The sequence below is a fragment of the Tribolium castaneum genome, chromosome 1 (assembly GCF_031307605.1).
Source record: "Tribolium castaneum strain GA2 chromosome 1, icTriCast1.1, whole genome shotgun sequence".
Lineage (NCBI taxonomy): Eukaryota > Metazoa > Arthropoda > Insecta > Coleoptera > Tenebrionidae > Tribolium > Tribolium castaneum.
Genome location: NC_087394.1, coordinates 36,460,923 through 36,474,928, shown reverse-complemented (window position 1 = coordinate 36,474,928; position 14,006 = coordinate 36,460,923). Strand labels below are relative to the sequence as shown.

General features: G+C 37.0%; 1 protein-coding gene and 1 long non-coding RNA gene across 5 annotated transcripts in view; both read left to right on the top strand.

The window, feature by feature from the left end:
- The window catches only part of LOC100141615 (protein TMEPAI), a 168,165-nt gene that overhangs the window by 89,411 nt on the left and 64,748 nt on the right, over positions 1-14,006 (top strand). The window contains exon 1 of one of the 4 annotated variants that reach the window (XM_064358492.1): positions 13,546-13,850. The exons of the other annotated variants lie outside the window; for them this stretch is intronic. The gene's annotated coding sequence lies outside the window, so the exon portion shown is untranslated. Of the gene's footprint in view, positions 1-13,545; positions 13,851-14,006 lie in introns of those variants that run through there. 4 annotated transcript variants of the gene reach the window in all.
- On the top strand, positions 2,244-3,789 carry LOC135266416 (uncharacterized). Its single transcript, XR_010334473.1, has 3 exons — positions 2,244-2,530; positions 2,591-2,894; positions 2,974-3,789. It is a non-coding gene; the product is annotated as an uncharacterized LOC135266416 (long non-coding RNA).

Here is a 14,006-nt window from a genome sequence, read left to right as displayed (position 1 = left end):
ATCATCTTTTTCACAACACTGACTTACTTGAGAACTTATTTAATTTAAATAATATAATAAATTAAAAAATGGTGGATGCGCCGAGTTTAATTAACGATTAAGTTTCTAATATTTAAAGGTTAATAATGGACTTTTTCACATCGCTAGGACAGCCTGTTCGAGTATGTGTGAATAACTCTGTATATCAGTCAGATTTTTAAGTAATTTTAACTTTTAACATAGACAATTCAATTAGATTGTATCCTAAAATTTCTAGGATATTTCGGTTTTTTATTCTCTTTGCCAACCACGTCGCGCCATCTTCCTCCGCCGCCTCCAAGTCGCCGCTCCCTTCCAACACGACCTGTAAAACCCAAGTTGTCCAGCCACCAATTTGCCATATCCTTCTGCACATCCAACAATGCGTCGTCAACGTAGCAGATATCTAGTGAATTTGGCCGTCGTCGCCAAAGGCGGACAGTGAGCTGTGGCTTCGATCCGGCGTCACGATGAGCGGGTGGGGCGGTATGACGTAGCGTCTAGACACCACGTTCTCCCTCCACTCCTACCTGCAGCCTGCCTCCAAACCGCCCCACGTTGATGACGTGCGCCGGCCATACTGCCTACGATTTGTCGCCGGCGCTGCGTTGCCACACTCACGCTTTCTCCACCATATTAATGATAAAAATCATCCCATTTTTATAGTCTAGTCCAGACATAGATCTTTTTGGATTCGTCATCAACTCATTAAAAACTATTATAAGTAATAACTGTGAATAATCGGTATTTTTGTTGCCATTTTTGACTACAAAAGCGTATTTTCACCTCAGTCCATTTATCTCAATCTCTTTGCAACATTAACGGCCAAAAAACCGTTTTGCTTTTGCAAAATCAACATTTATAACGTCCGAGTAAACCCTCGTTGATAGTTTTATGTGGATGCGTCCTCATACCATCAGATACCTCTCGACGACCAACGAGATTGCTAATTTACAGCTGGTCCGCACCGATGACATTTTCCAACATTTTAATGTTTCAAAGATTATTCCTCTCTGATCGTAAAACACTCGTGACCATCGTCATCACCACCTGATCCCGAAACTCGGCCATCCGTCGCAACAATAGGCCCATAACGCTAATATATGACTTTATCACCGAGTGAATGCATTGTTGTGTTTCCGGATGTCGCGATTTATGTCGATGGAGTGCTTAGTGGGAGCAGTTGACCCGGTGAAACCTCAGTCCGGACCGTAAAAAGTAAATAAGCCACAAGAAGATGTGACAGCACCAGAATAAATAATTAACAGGAGGAATCTAAACATTAACAGAAGAATACGAGTTCTTTTTTGTCAAAGAAACATGCTCTAAAAAGTAACCATTTTGTTAAAATCTCAAGAAACTAAGCTCTACACTACTCTCTTCTTCTCTAAAGCAAACTTAAGATTTTTTTACGAGTTGTACTATCAATCCTTAATTTTATCTATTTTTATTTTATCAGTTATCTTTTAGTTCGTCTAACACAATACGTTAGAAGAATCATTTTCTAAACTTTCATAATTTGTTAAAAAGCCTCTTTCTCTGTGGAAGAATGTAAATATTAACAGAAGAAAAGAAAGGTACTCATATTGTCTTCTAAAAAATCTTGAACATTATCAAAAATAAAAGTAGCGAAGTAGCCGTTTTATAAAAAATTTAAAAAATTAAGCTCCAAACTACTTTATTTTCTCTAGCAAAAAGTAAACGTAAAATGTGCTTATCTATCTTTAAAAGTATCGGTTTTAATAACGTAGATTCTTTAAAAACAAATAGAAAATTGTTACTTCTAACAAATGTCAAATTGTCTTCAAGAAATTTCTTAATCCCCTCAAAAAATCAAAAGAAATTGAACAAAATGTTCATAATTTCACGAAGTTGAAATTCTAATTTTTAACATAAGGTCGCTGAGTTTCCTTATTCGCTTTTTCTAAGAATTCTCTCTTATATTTTTTTGCAGTAGAAAAATTTAGTCATTAGAAGTACTAGGAAATAACAAAAAAATTTACACAAGTTTTCAGAAAAATATGAAGCTTAATTGACTCAAATTATGGAGAATAGTTAAAAATTTACATATTTGAACAAGATTAGTAAAAAGATACGTCTGAATTCCTGCAATTAAATTGAAAAGATTGCAGAATGATTGAAGAACTGTGTTAGATGCGCAATTAATATTCTCATCTTCTGACTCTTCTATTACCAACTGATGTTTAGAATCAGGTGGTTTTCCGTAAAAAATCATCTTGCAAATAGATTTGTTGGCGATTTCTAATCAAGGCTGTTGCAGTCTCGCCATTGTGCAATAACGAGTGTGATGAGACTAACGAAGGAAGCAATTTTAATGAACATTTGATAAAGCTGTCGGTGCAGCTTCCTTTGTGGCATTGTGCGCATAAAAGCCTCTAAGAAAAGATAAGTCTGGCGATATCGCGAGTCTAGCCATAACTGTGTTAGTAACGTAAAAAAGCCTCCGCCTTGTGTTCTTTTTGGTGTAATAAATGCTCTCGGCACTGGTCTAGTAAGTTGAAATTGTGGTGTTTCGGCCTCCCATCCCCAATGGTAATGACCATCGTGACAGGTGCAGCAGCAGCGGCGTTCATCTGCATGCCCGTCTGGCCCTCGAAGGCGACAAAGACGGCCGAGGCATCGACTGACTCCCCCAGCTCGTTATGTTATTACACCGGCTGGAAAAAAGTCAAATAAAATGCAACGTGTTACCAGCATATGTAATTGCGTTTCGCTGTGCACCACTGCAGTCTAGACGGGCTGGAGATTAATGCCGACCAAGAAGAAATTCGGCCGTTCGAAGGCTCAGACGGCTTAATGAATTAATTAGGGCCGGGCCAATATTTGATAAAGTGGCGGCTTGTTTACGGGCAAAGGTGAGCCAGCCAGCACGTGTGTAAACAGGCGCATGGCGTAACCGTCTAGACGCTGTGACGCTCCATTGTCTACTTTTAGAGAGACGGCGAAAAAATATCCTACCTGCGCCACGGACGAAAAAAATATTGCAAAAGGGGAAGGAAGGAAGGAAAAAATCATCATCCAGACGGACGACGCCGCAGGAAAACTCCTACTTCAAATATTATCTTTCGATAAAGGATCCATTTACGGCAAAAGTGGAACGAAAATAAGTTCGCGCCTCGATATTGTAATTTTGCTCCCTGCCGAAGAACAAATTAAGCAAAAAAATTAGCTTAGACTGAAAACACTTTCCATCACAACTGCAGTCTCAAGGGCTCTAACAAAATACATACAGTCTGTCCCAGCGAGTTGTTTTTAAATTTGTTTCACAAATGAACCGCAATAGAAATTTTTTTTAAGGAACTCTCTACATTTTATAACATTTTTGGATGTTATTAAATCGAGCGAAATCACTTGGAAATCCTGTAATCACTTAATTTTGGCTCAACTGAGTTGATTTCGAACGATTTCTCGATTAAAAACGAATCTAACTAGCTTGAAAACACGCCTTATCTTCTGGATTTTTTTTGTCATTTTTGAGTATTGGAAGTCACTAAACTACCCAACAGCAAGTTTTTTCGATACGTTTGTCAGTCTTGAGTAAATTTGAAAGTTGTAGTGCGAATTATCGTTGGAAAGCACTCTTAATTATCTGTCTTTTGATTCACCCTGTAGATTACCAATAAAAAAAATCATAACTTAAAAACTATTGAGAATTTAGGAGATTTACTCGTAGCAAAATTGTGTTTTTCTGGCCAAATCAAGTCGGGTTTTGCTCTTTAATAAAAGTTTCCCCTTTCGTTTAGCTTTATTTTGAATCAGTCCACGTGTATTTTGGCTGTCTGCTGGCTTTCAGACAATTACACCTCTCGTTTATTATCCCGATCCAAAGTTGTGTTTGGTAAATTAAAAGCAAACTCCGTTGTAAATAATTCCCTTGTTTCCATTTAGGGACAAAACTATTCGTGAAGCAGCTCTTGGAGTGCTCTTTATCTAAATTTCTTTAGCCTGACTCCTCCATTATGCTCCTTATGCATCCTCTCTCGAGCCAAACCGCAAGTTGGTGTTTTTTCGCCGTTGTAAATGTGCGAAGCCTGTTCGATGACGACGAGTTAATTAATAATTTCATTGTGAAGGTTGCTGCTGCCATGCAGAAAACTCCAAGAAACCTTACAGGCATTAAACGCCGCAGACAAAATAAAATCACTTTCCATTATACAAAGCAATAATGGCTGTATTACGTGCCGGTCAATCAAAGATTAATAAAAAATGCGAAATTACACCGGCTATTGTAATTGTCTGTCGAACATGAAAGCCAATTGAGATGGAACTTTAATGGAAAGTGCTCCATTACGTTTTATGCCCGATTCCTTTTTTGTCCTCGAGGGAGGGAGAGCACTCATAAAGCCATTTTTATGCTTGTGGTTGTTGTAAAACCGAAAAATGTTTCAACACTCTCGGAGGCTTGGAGTCGTTTTCTATGCAGAGGCCGTCTTCAGTGCGTGCTCCTCCACAAGTGGTGGTGAAGGCGGCACAACATCACCACAGACAGCGACCAGACGTCTCTTCAAGTCAATGACCGTTTGCAGTACAGCGACACCGATGATGTCCGCGCAACCACCGGTTAATCTCCTGGATTGACAAAGCATCAAAGGCAGGTTACTTCTTCATATACGCTTGTTTAACAGCCGACAGAGACGCATCTTATTACGGAAAAGAGGGATGGATGGATGGAAATTGGACGAACGGCCGCCGCTTCACAAGGACGAGACTGGAATTGAATAAAGGACAAAAGTGGATTTTGCTATATTAGCATAGTCGGTTTTAATTTAAAGACGGGGGGAATCGGAGATGCTACAAGAGTAAAGAGTGTTAGCTTAATCGGGCTGGATTCTTCCAAGGACTAGGAGAGATCAAGGCGAAATGGAGATTTCCACAAACTTTTCCAAGCTGGAGCTATTTTATTATCCACGGCAAATATTTAACCAAACGATTTCAAATGATTAGGATGTTAGAATCTCTAAAAACATTATAATTACAAGACATGTCTTCTGCTTTTTTAATTTTTGACTTTTTGAAAGAGCGTATTATGAATCTTTTGATCTACAAAAAGGATGTCTTCTCTTAAATATTGTGTTTGAGGGGATCTTTTCGTACAAAGCCATTCATAGAGATCGAGAATTTTTAAGGTTTTTGATGGATAAAATTAAGATAGTCATTTCATAGCGGAATAAAAGTATTTATTTATTAATTATTTTATTAAACATAAAGGTGGCGGTGTTTCATAACCAAATTAGAACGTCAGAGTGGGATTGGATTTTTTGTGGTTGCAAAGCAGGAAGAGACAAAGCGTCGATTCCTTGCAAGCTGGTTCGTTACCGCGTCTGCTAATGCAAAAGAGTGGCTTTGATTCAATTAGGGTTTTTCCGGTCGTAGTTAAATCGCCCAAGTTCGTCGAGTTAAAAAGCTAATTGAAGTTGACCCCGATGTCTCGCCACAATCCGGAATTGAACCAACCGATCGGGATTTAAATAGAAAAGCCGCAATTCTTATTTCAAGCGTCATACAAGAATTATAAACCGGTAAAAGCTTGTGCGCGGAGCCGCTGAAAACGCAATAATACTTGTTTCTTCTCACTTTAACTTTCAAGGGAAATTACACTTCATGCATTATTAGTGGAGCGTTATGGCCTCCGTGTCTCGTTCGGAAATGATAAAGGTTTTATTCCGATCGAATTTTCACTTCAAACTAATATCTAGTTGGAAAAATCGCTTGTCCGAGTTAAATATTCCAGCACTCGAAAAAGAAAACACAAACGCCAGGGAATTACAATGCAAAAGCCTTTTGGTCGAGTCGAGGAGAGAGGGCTTTTGTTGGTTTTTTAGCGACTCAAAACCGCACGGCATGTTTTGCTTCGAATGTGCTTTGTGCGGATTACCTTCGACGGCCTTCAGTCTGCGGTGTGTGGCTTTCCTCCACTGAGCTGAGGAGATACCCAAGCGACAGCACATAATCGAACTCTTATTACACAACTGCAACTTTTCATTTTGCCACACCAACGGCCAGACGGAGAAAAACACAAATCTATTCCCATCACAACACAATCCAACTGATTCTCTCTTATATTTTTCGGTCAATGAAAGGTTCAAATTTCGTCCTGAGAGACCAAAAAGGACTTGAGCAATTGCTTCAGGTCCTCCAACCAAAAAAATCTTTATTTCCACGTAAAGATTATACAAATATTTATTCATTTAAGATTTCCAGTTCTATAATTTTTTCAGTTTCTGTTTTTGAGTCGCTTTGTTTGAGAATTTCGATCTCAATAATTTTTAGTTTTTTGTGCTTATAGTTTCTCAGCGTTCCTCTGTGAGTATTTGAACTTTATTTGAAGCTTTGTCGATGTTAAATATCTAGACAAAATATTAAATAAAATAGAAATATTTGCGTTAAGTCTAAAGAAGAGTTATTATTAGAAGTTAGAAGAAAACCAAAAGTTTGAAATATTTCTGTTTTAAGTCAAGATGTTCTAATTCACAATTCAAAAGAGAAAACTGGTAGTTCAATGTAAAGACGAAAGAATAATATTACAGTGTGATTATTTTTAGAGCTCCAACATTCAGAAAAATTACTTTTAGACAAAAGCAGTAATCTTGGTATTTGTTGAAAGTCTTCTTCATGCTCGTGTTTTGAAGTGGTTTAAGAAAAAATGTTAACCGATAAAATAATTTATTTTTGAGCTAATGTCCAGACCGAATGGTCATGTTCTCAAACCGCCGTGCGGTCTGTCGCTCGTGACTGGCAGCAATTAGTTAGGTTAACGTTAATAGAAACAAAGCCATTTAACCTGATGCTTGCAATTACGGCGCCATTATTTATTACCCATGCAATAATGCATAGATATAGTATATGAATTTTGTTCCCATGCAAAAGCGGTCGGTATTTCCGCTCGATTTCCATTGAGTCGAGAAAATTCGCGTTGAATTGCCTGCATGCCATTTCTCTAATTTCGGATAATGTTGCAATTGCATCGAAACATTTTTCCATCAGACGGGTTTTTGTAACCGCCCCCGGGGAGTCCGCACTTTTGCATCACCTGCTCCCGTATGTTGCTGTTGTTGTTGTACAGCTGGAAGGTGCGTCATTAAAAACCGATATTTTGCCGAAAAGACAGGGACGGGCTCAGGGGGCGGACGTCTTAACAACTTTTCCCATTATAAATGAATTTCAAGGCAAAAAACACCAAACGAACTTACACCCGGTCGTCGGTCGGTTCAAACTGCTGTAATTATCGGACGGATCGGAAGCGCGCAATTATTTCCGTAGGCAAATGCAAGCCACAAACGCATTTCATTTTCCTAACAAGAAAATTATACTACTAAATTACTTCGGGAACCAAATACGTCCAAATCTAAGACTCTTTTTTTGTTGGTTGGTTGATAATTAGTTATTAGTTTTATAAAGTGGAATTTCTGATTTTACATGAGAAATTCTGAGGCGACTAGATGAAAATCATTATAACACACCTTGTATCATTTGGGTTTACATATAACAAAAGTTAAAGACGAGAAATTTTATGTTTATCAAGAAAATGCAAATGATTTTTAATAAATTACTGAAGAACTTTGAGAAGGAGTGTAAGAACATTCAAATCACCATATACAGACTGTCTTAAAATTGGCGAATTCCGAGTATAGAACGTTGTAGAGAATCACTTCACTAGTCCAAATATTAAAAAAAAAATCACATAAAGATTTTGGTTGATAAATTTGTGTTTTTTAGTTTACAACAGAAAAAGCCGTTAGCACGTGTCTGTTTGTGCAAATAGTGCGGCAATAAATAAAATCTTAATCTCGCTTTGGTTGCGAAACCCTTCGATTCTTGCAAAATCACGCACATTTCCCCATTCCTTCGCGCAACGACGTGATTTATTTCCTCCGGTTTGAGTAATTTATATCCGAAACAGTTTCATTGTTCTCGCGCAACCGCCATTGATATATATTACCTGATAAAGCTTCCCCGGATAAGTTTTCACTTTTCCTCGTGGAGAAAAATGCGACTGTGGTGCGTTTTCCCCGCTTCTCTCTCTCTCCCTATAAATCCGACTCGAAATAATATTTCAGTGGTGTAGTATTTAACTATAATAGATGCAGCGAGTTAGTGTTTTAACTACGAGATAAGTTTTGATCGATGATCGCTCCATTACGTTCCATATTTTTTCGTTAGGGAGATTAATTCGGCCATTAAGCCGTTGAAATATCGCGTTTTGTCTCGGAGTTCTCACAATGCTCATTATCGCACAATAGATTCGGCTCTAGGGCTGTGGGAACTGGACTATTTGATGGTCTAGGAGGGTTGAAACACTTGGACAAGGGAAGAGTGACCCTTGTGGGGTGGGCTGGCGATTTTTTTCCAAAGACAAAGACTCTATTCACCGTTAAAGGGAGCAGAATGCAAGATTACAACTGTCTTTACGTAATAACCGGATAAGTAGCTCCATAATCAATAAATTTGTGTATGAATCGGTTAACTGTTCCATCACGGAAGAGCTTTACGACCTATCACAATTTAAATCGAGCGTTTTGATTGGTCGATAAGACACTCGCAACACTTTATGACTTGGACGTTAAAAATTGAAAGAAGTTAATTCAATCGGTTAGGGTTTAAACGCCCACATAAATTATTTATTAACCAGACTGTTAGATAATCGTGTTAATTAACCCAAGTTTTTCCTACATTATTTAGACAGTGCAGACTTTTTAATAATAAATGTTGCGTTTTCTCTATTAGATCCTCTATGGCACAAACTAAATATTTTATGAGGAAACATCCAGCACATGGTCAGACGTGATCTAATATTATTATTATATAACCGCTCCAGCTATTTCAACATCCGACGAATACTTTAAAATTTATTCAATGTTTTGTCTGCATATACTCGCCCACTTAATTAATTTAGTATTATCCAAGACATGTCTTGTAATTTTCTCCTCGCTTTTCTTGATTCAAACAAGTGTGAAAAATCGTGACGACTGCTTTATAAACCCTTAACCATTTCACAAAAGAGCAAAATCAGCAGAAGCCGCGACGAATAAATTAACCGTCGCATCTGAAATCTGAATTGCATGACTGGAGTTATGCCGGCTCGTCAGCCGATGGATTATTTATTTAACTTTTTAATAAATATGCAAAGATTTGAAGCAATGAATTACAATTACCTGGGATAGGGAAGCTAAAATAACTCTAGAAACTGAAAGAAAAAAAGAAAAAAATTGTGATTGGGCACAGCCCTTGCGACCTACATGAGGGCTAAATCAGGTCCATTGTTAGTGAAACTCAAACGGAGCGCCAGTTATTTAATTAAGCCGAATGAAAAAGACACGATTTAATTACGAGCGAGCTTCAAAAGGTCGTTCTTAGTTGAATTATGCCGTAGTTCCATCATAATATAGATGTAAATTATCGTTCGAAAAATTTATTCAGTTAACAAATCGAGCAAAAGGGAACAATAGCGAGACGCTCAACTTGCCTCGTTAATTATTGTAATTACTTAAAACGAGTTAACTTATATTTACTAGGTTTGTTTCAATCTGTTAACGAAGTGCATCTCGCTGCATTAAGTTGTTGTACTTTGATAAAGTTAATCCCGACTTCCTAATTATAATCCGAGTGCTAAAATCTAACCTTAATGCATTAAACGTCTTGCTTCACTCGTTAAGTAATAGCAAAGTTCATACAATCGATACGAGGGTTGTATGCGGATTAACCGTCCTCTGCTAACAATAGACCAACTCTCACTTTATGCAAAAATAGCACCCAGACCAAAATCTAGACGCAATTTGAGTGTTTTTGCGTAAAAGCTCGACAAAAAATCACTTTCATACTAACGAACACTTATTTTACAAGACATCGTACTAATGGAAATCTCTTTGACGCCTCTTCTCTTTTCAAAAAAAAAAACACCTTAAATTAATTCATGAAAATATACAGACTGATCGATTTGTTATTTTTAAACGATAATTTTCAATTTTTTTGCCAGTGAAAGAAATTTCCGGTGGCTTTCAGGAGTTACGACGCTGCAAAGCCATCATGCGACTGATTTTATTTAAATATAACCGTAAATCCAGTAATGGCATGATAAAATAATGGCAATAAACCAACAATAACTATAAAAGTATCCTGTAATGGCCATTTAACCCTAATTTAGATGCGTCAGTTTAAATTACGCCATTAAACACTTATACAGCTACTCGGTAAACAAGCTTGCAGTAAACCTTATGTATGTATATGTTATTATTTATTTATTTAAGTGTATGCGTTTTCTTCCTGATGGCTGTTGGTTGGTCAGACTGGAAGCAATTTCGACGCAATTTAAAAGTAATTTCGTAAAAATAGAGCAATGGTTTTATTGATTGCTTTAGACGATCGGGGAACTGCAAGCGGCGTCTGGAGACTAGGGAAAATCTTTCGCGCGGAAGGACATCAATCAAAAAGATCGCCGACTTACATGACTTTCAGGTTTCAGCGCCGGTTAGCGACTGTAATTAATTTTCAGCGTGTTCAAAGGATACGCCTTTCAAAATCAACGGACAGTTTTGTACAACACTATCTAAGGATTTTACAGATTGATACACACCAAAGACAGACAGTCAAAAATTAAGAGACGCTCATTAGCTTTTAGAATCTAAAAGTCCTTTAGTCCTTTAGGATTCGCCCGATGCACAAAAAGTAACAGCGAAATTCAGGGCCGGACTGCATTTTTTTGCCTTAGAATCTTGAAAATAGTTGATTATGTTTCTGACTCTCTTATAAAACGTCTTAAAATTTAAGGATTTTTTAAAGGTTTGATTCTAATAATTGTTTTTTACATTTATCTTTTTCATTTTCTGTTAATTCTTCTCTATTAAAACTACTTTCGGCAGTTTTAAGCGACTTCAAATTGATCAAAGTTTACATAAACTTCTTCGAGAATTTTTCATCGATTTCTTTTATATCAATGTTTAACCAAAAGGTTTTTTTTTTAAATAAATAATAAGAATAAATTTTTAAAAATGTTCTGGACTTGATTAATTGTTCTAAATGTTATTTTCTTCATTTTTCTATTTTCTTTCTTACTTACCTAAGAAAGTTAAAAAAAGCTTCGGATTTGAACATTTAATTAATGTTTTTCTTATAGAATGCTTTTAAAAATTTTAAACTTTGGATCCTCTTCTAATCCACTTTAATTATTAATTGACTTTATCATTCAATCTGTATAGTACTTTATTTTGAGATTTTTAGAAAAATTTTGAATTAGAACGTAAAGTCATTGGGACTGGTTCTCGCATACGATAGCTTTTACATTTCAAATAATTTATGTTTTTGGTTCTCCTTTTTCCTGATTTTTGGTTTATTTTGTCGATTTTTGATTACTTTAGCTAAAATTTGTTGAAAATATTGTAGTTTGAATGTTTTTTTTTCAATCTAGATTTGATGAGTAACAGCTATCCTCTTCAGAATATGGTATGAAATTTTCAAAAAGCTTTGGTTTTTTGGACGTAAAAACATTGATTTTCTTGATTTTTTGTGGATTTTGAAGCAACTTTCGGTGTCCAGTTGTTGTCCACGCCGCCGCCCCCATGCCCCCAACAAGTCAATAGCCGGCGCCCAGCATCGCCTAATTAAAAGTTTGTCGCCGCCGCCGCTTTGTTTGCAGTCTGGCGACTTTTTCGCTCCGAATCGGATGATTTAAACCTCGTCCGAGTCCATAAATCGATCGGACAGAAAGGGCAAATCAGCGGCGTGTCTAGTAACTGCTGCAGGCAACCACTGACCTAACCTAACCTCTACCAACCTATCCTAGGCCGGAAGGGAAAAAAATTCCAGCTCTCTCTCTTTAATCGAATTTGATTCTGGCGAAGTGGTGAAGTCAAGGCGAAGCGAAGGAAACCTCGCGATAATTAGCACCAGACGACAATTTACTTCCAATCAATCTTGTACGGCTGCAGCGAAAGGGTGGATGGAATATTTATGATGATTGCCCAATTAGGAGTTCTCAAGGAGGTCTTTTCCTATGATTTGCCAATAAAGTGGGGCTTTTAATGTCACCTGATGATTATTAATTAATTATATATTCTATAATCCTTTTGAAATCCTTTTGCGAATTTTTAATAATTTTGTTTCGTAAATAACAAAACTGGGCACCTGTCATTACCGCAAAAAGTTTTTGCTAACAAAGCTAGCGGAATGTATTTATTTGTTGCTTATGCAACCATGAATATATCTCTCAAACGCAGTGTTAGATCGCGATGGCCGGCCGACTTGTCTCACTTCCTGCTTGTTGTTGAATTTTGAATTTCGAACAAACCGCCATCGGCCATTTTAATATCGTCCCCAGCCGCCTGTTATTGCATCGGCTATGGTCCGCAACCTGCAATATATACCTTGGTAATGTAACCCGAACGTTCTGTCCCAGATCTCGTCTGGCTGTTCCAGACATAAAACGATGAAACAAACTCACTTGAGTTGGTCGTCTTTTTTCATTTTATTGCAGCAAGCATGACTCTCCAACATGATACCATCGAGGTTTTTTTCCATCTCTTTCGTCTCGATTGATTCCTTACGGACGTAGCGCGCGCGAAATTAAAAAATAAAAACGGACGATGGTAAAAGTGGCTTGGAAATTATCTGAACTAGACTTTGAGACAATAAAACCTTATGTTTCCTCTTCTTCAAAGTCACCCCTAGGTCGGCTGTAGCAGCCGGACGGCCTCCAATGCGAAACAAGTCGGGTAATAAGCGACCTGATGGGGGATAAGAAAAAATCGACCGAAATAATTAGCGGCCATGGGCACAGTAACTTCTAGCGCTTGCAAATTGCACTTCTTTTGCCAAATATAACTTGCAGTTTTGACGAAATAAAAGCCAGGTAATCGGGTTTTTGTTTGACGGCGAAAAGGATCAAAGACTTTATTCAGGAAACCAAAACTGATGAATGTGCACTTTTATTTGCCTCTGTACTACTGCATGGAGCTAATGATATTTAAGGCTTCAACTGCACACAAAGATACAAAATCAAAAGTTCGATCTGACAAAAAAATTTACTTTTAACAAAACATTTTATTATTGGTAGGTACTTCATGTTTATGGTAGCAAGTAAAATAAAAAAAAACAAAACAACATGTTTGTTTTTTAATAATTAACATGAAAACACTTGATAAATGATAATAAACACAAAATGAAGCCCTTTATGTAAAATATTATCATAAACCGAGTCACAAATTTTTTTATTTTTTTTATTTTATTCGTCTTTTTTTTACTTTAACTCCTTGATATAATTATGTAAAAGGGTTACAAAGCTAGATTGGAAAATTTCCATGTTAATGTTATTAATAAAATAAACGTGTTTGAAATTTAGTCGAAATTCTACGGCACGCCACTGCGATAACATTGTGGATTTAAACACTTAGGTGAGTCTCGACAAAAAAATCTTTGCAAAAAAGACGATTTGTCATTGAAATATCTACCCTTTTTTATCGCCGCTTGCTAATAGCTAGATAACGTCAGTGTGTCGGAGTGTCTTTGCGGGGTTGTGTGTGAACTTGGTACCGTGTTTTGTGTCGTAAAAATAGTCCAATTTTTTAAATGCTGTTAACACCGCCAAGCTCGGCTCTCGTAAAATCATAAATTCAACGATATTTTAATCGGTATTTCCTAAAATCGCGGACGTTTCCATCTGCTGTTTTACGTTATCTTTGGCCCTCAAATGCAAGAGAAGACGACAAGAAAGAACTGCATGGGCGTTATTACCGCAAGATTTATTCTGACGTGTAACTTAATGTGCTCAAATCCCGAATTTCCCGAATTGCGCAATAGTCAGGACACCGTTTTTTTATAAGGTACGTCAGGAGTTACTCTAATCTCAAGTTTTTTTCATTTCAATGTCGTTGATTTTAGAATAAATTATGAATTAATAATTCTTTACACTAATTAATTAACTGAAAAGATTTGTAGAAAGAAATGACAACACTGAAAAAATGAGATAGGTACTTACC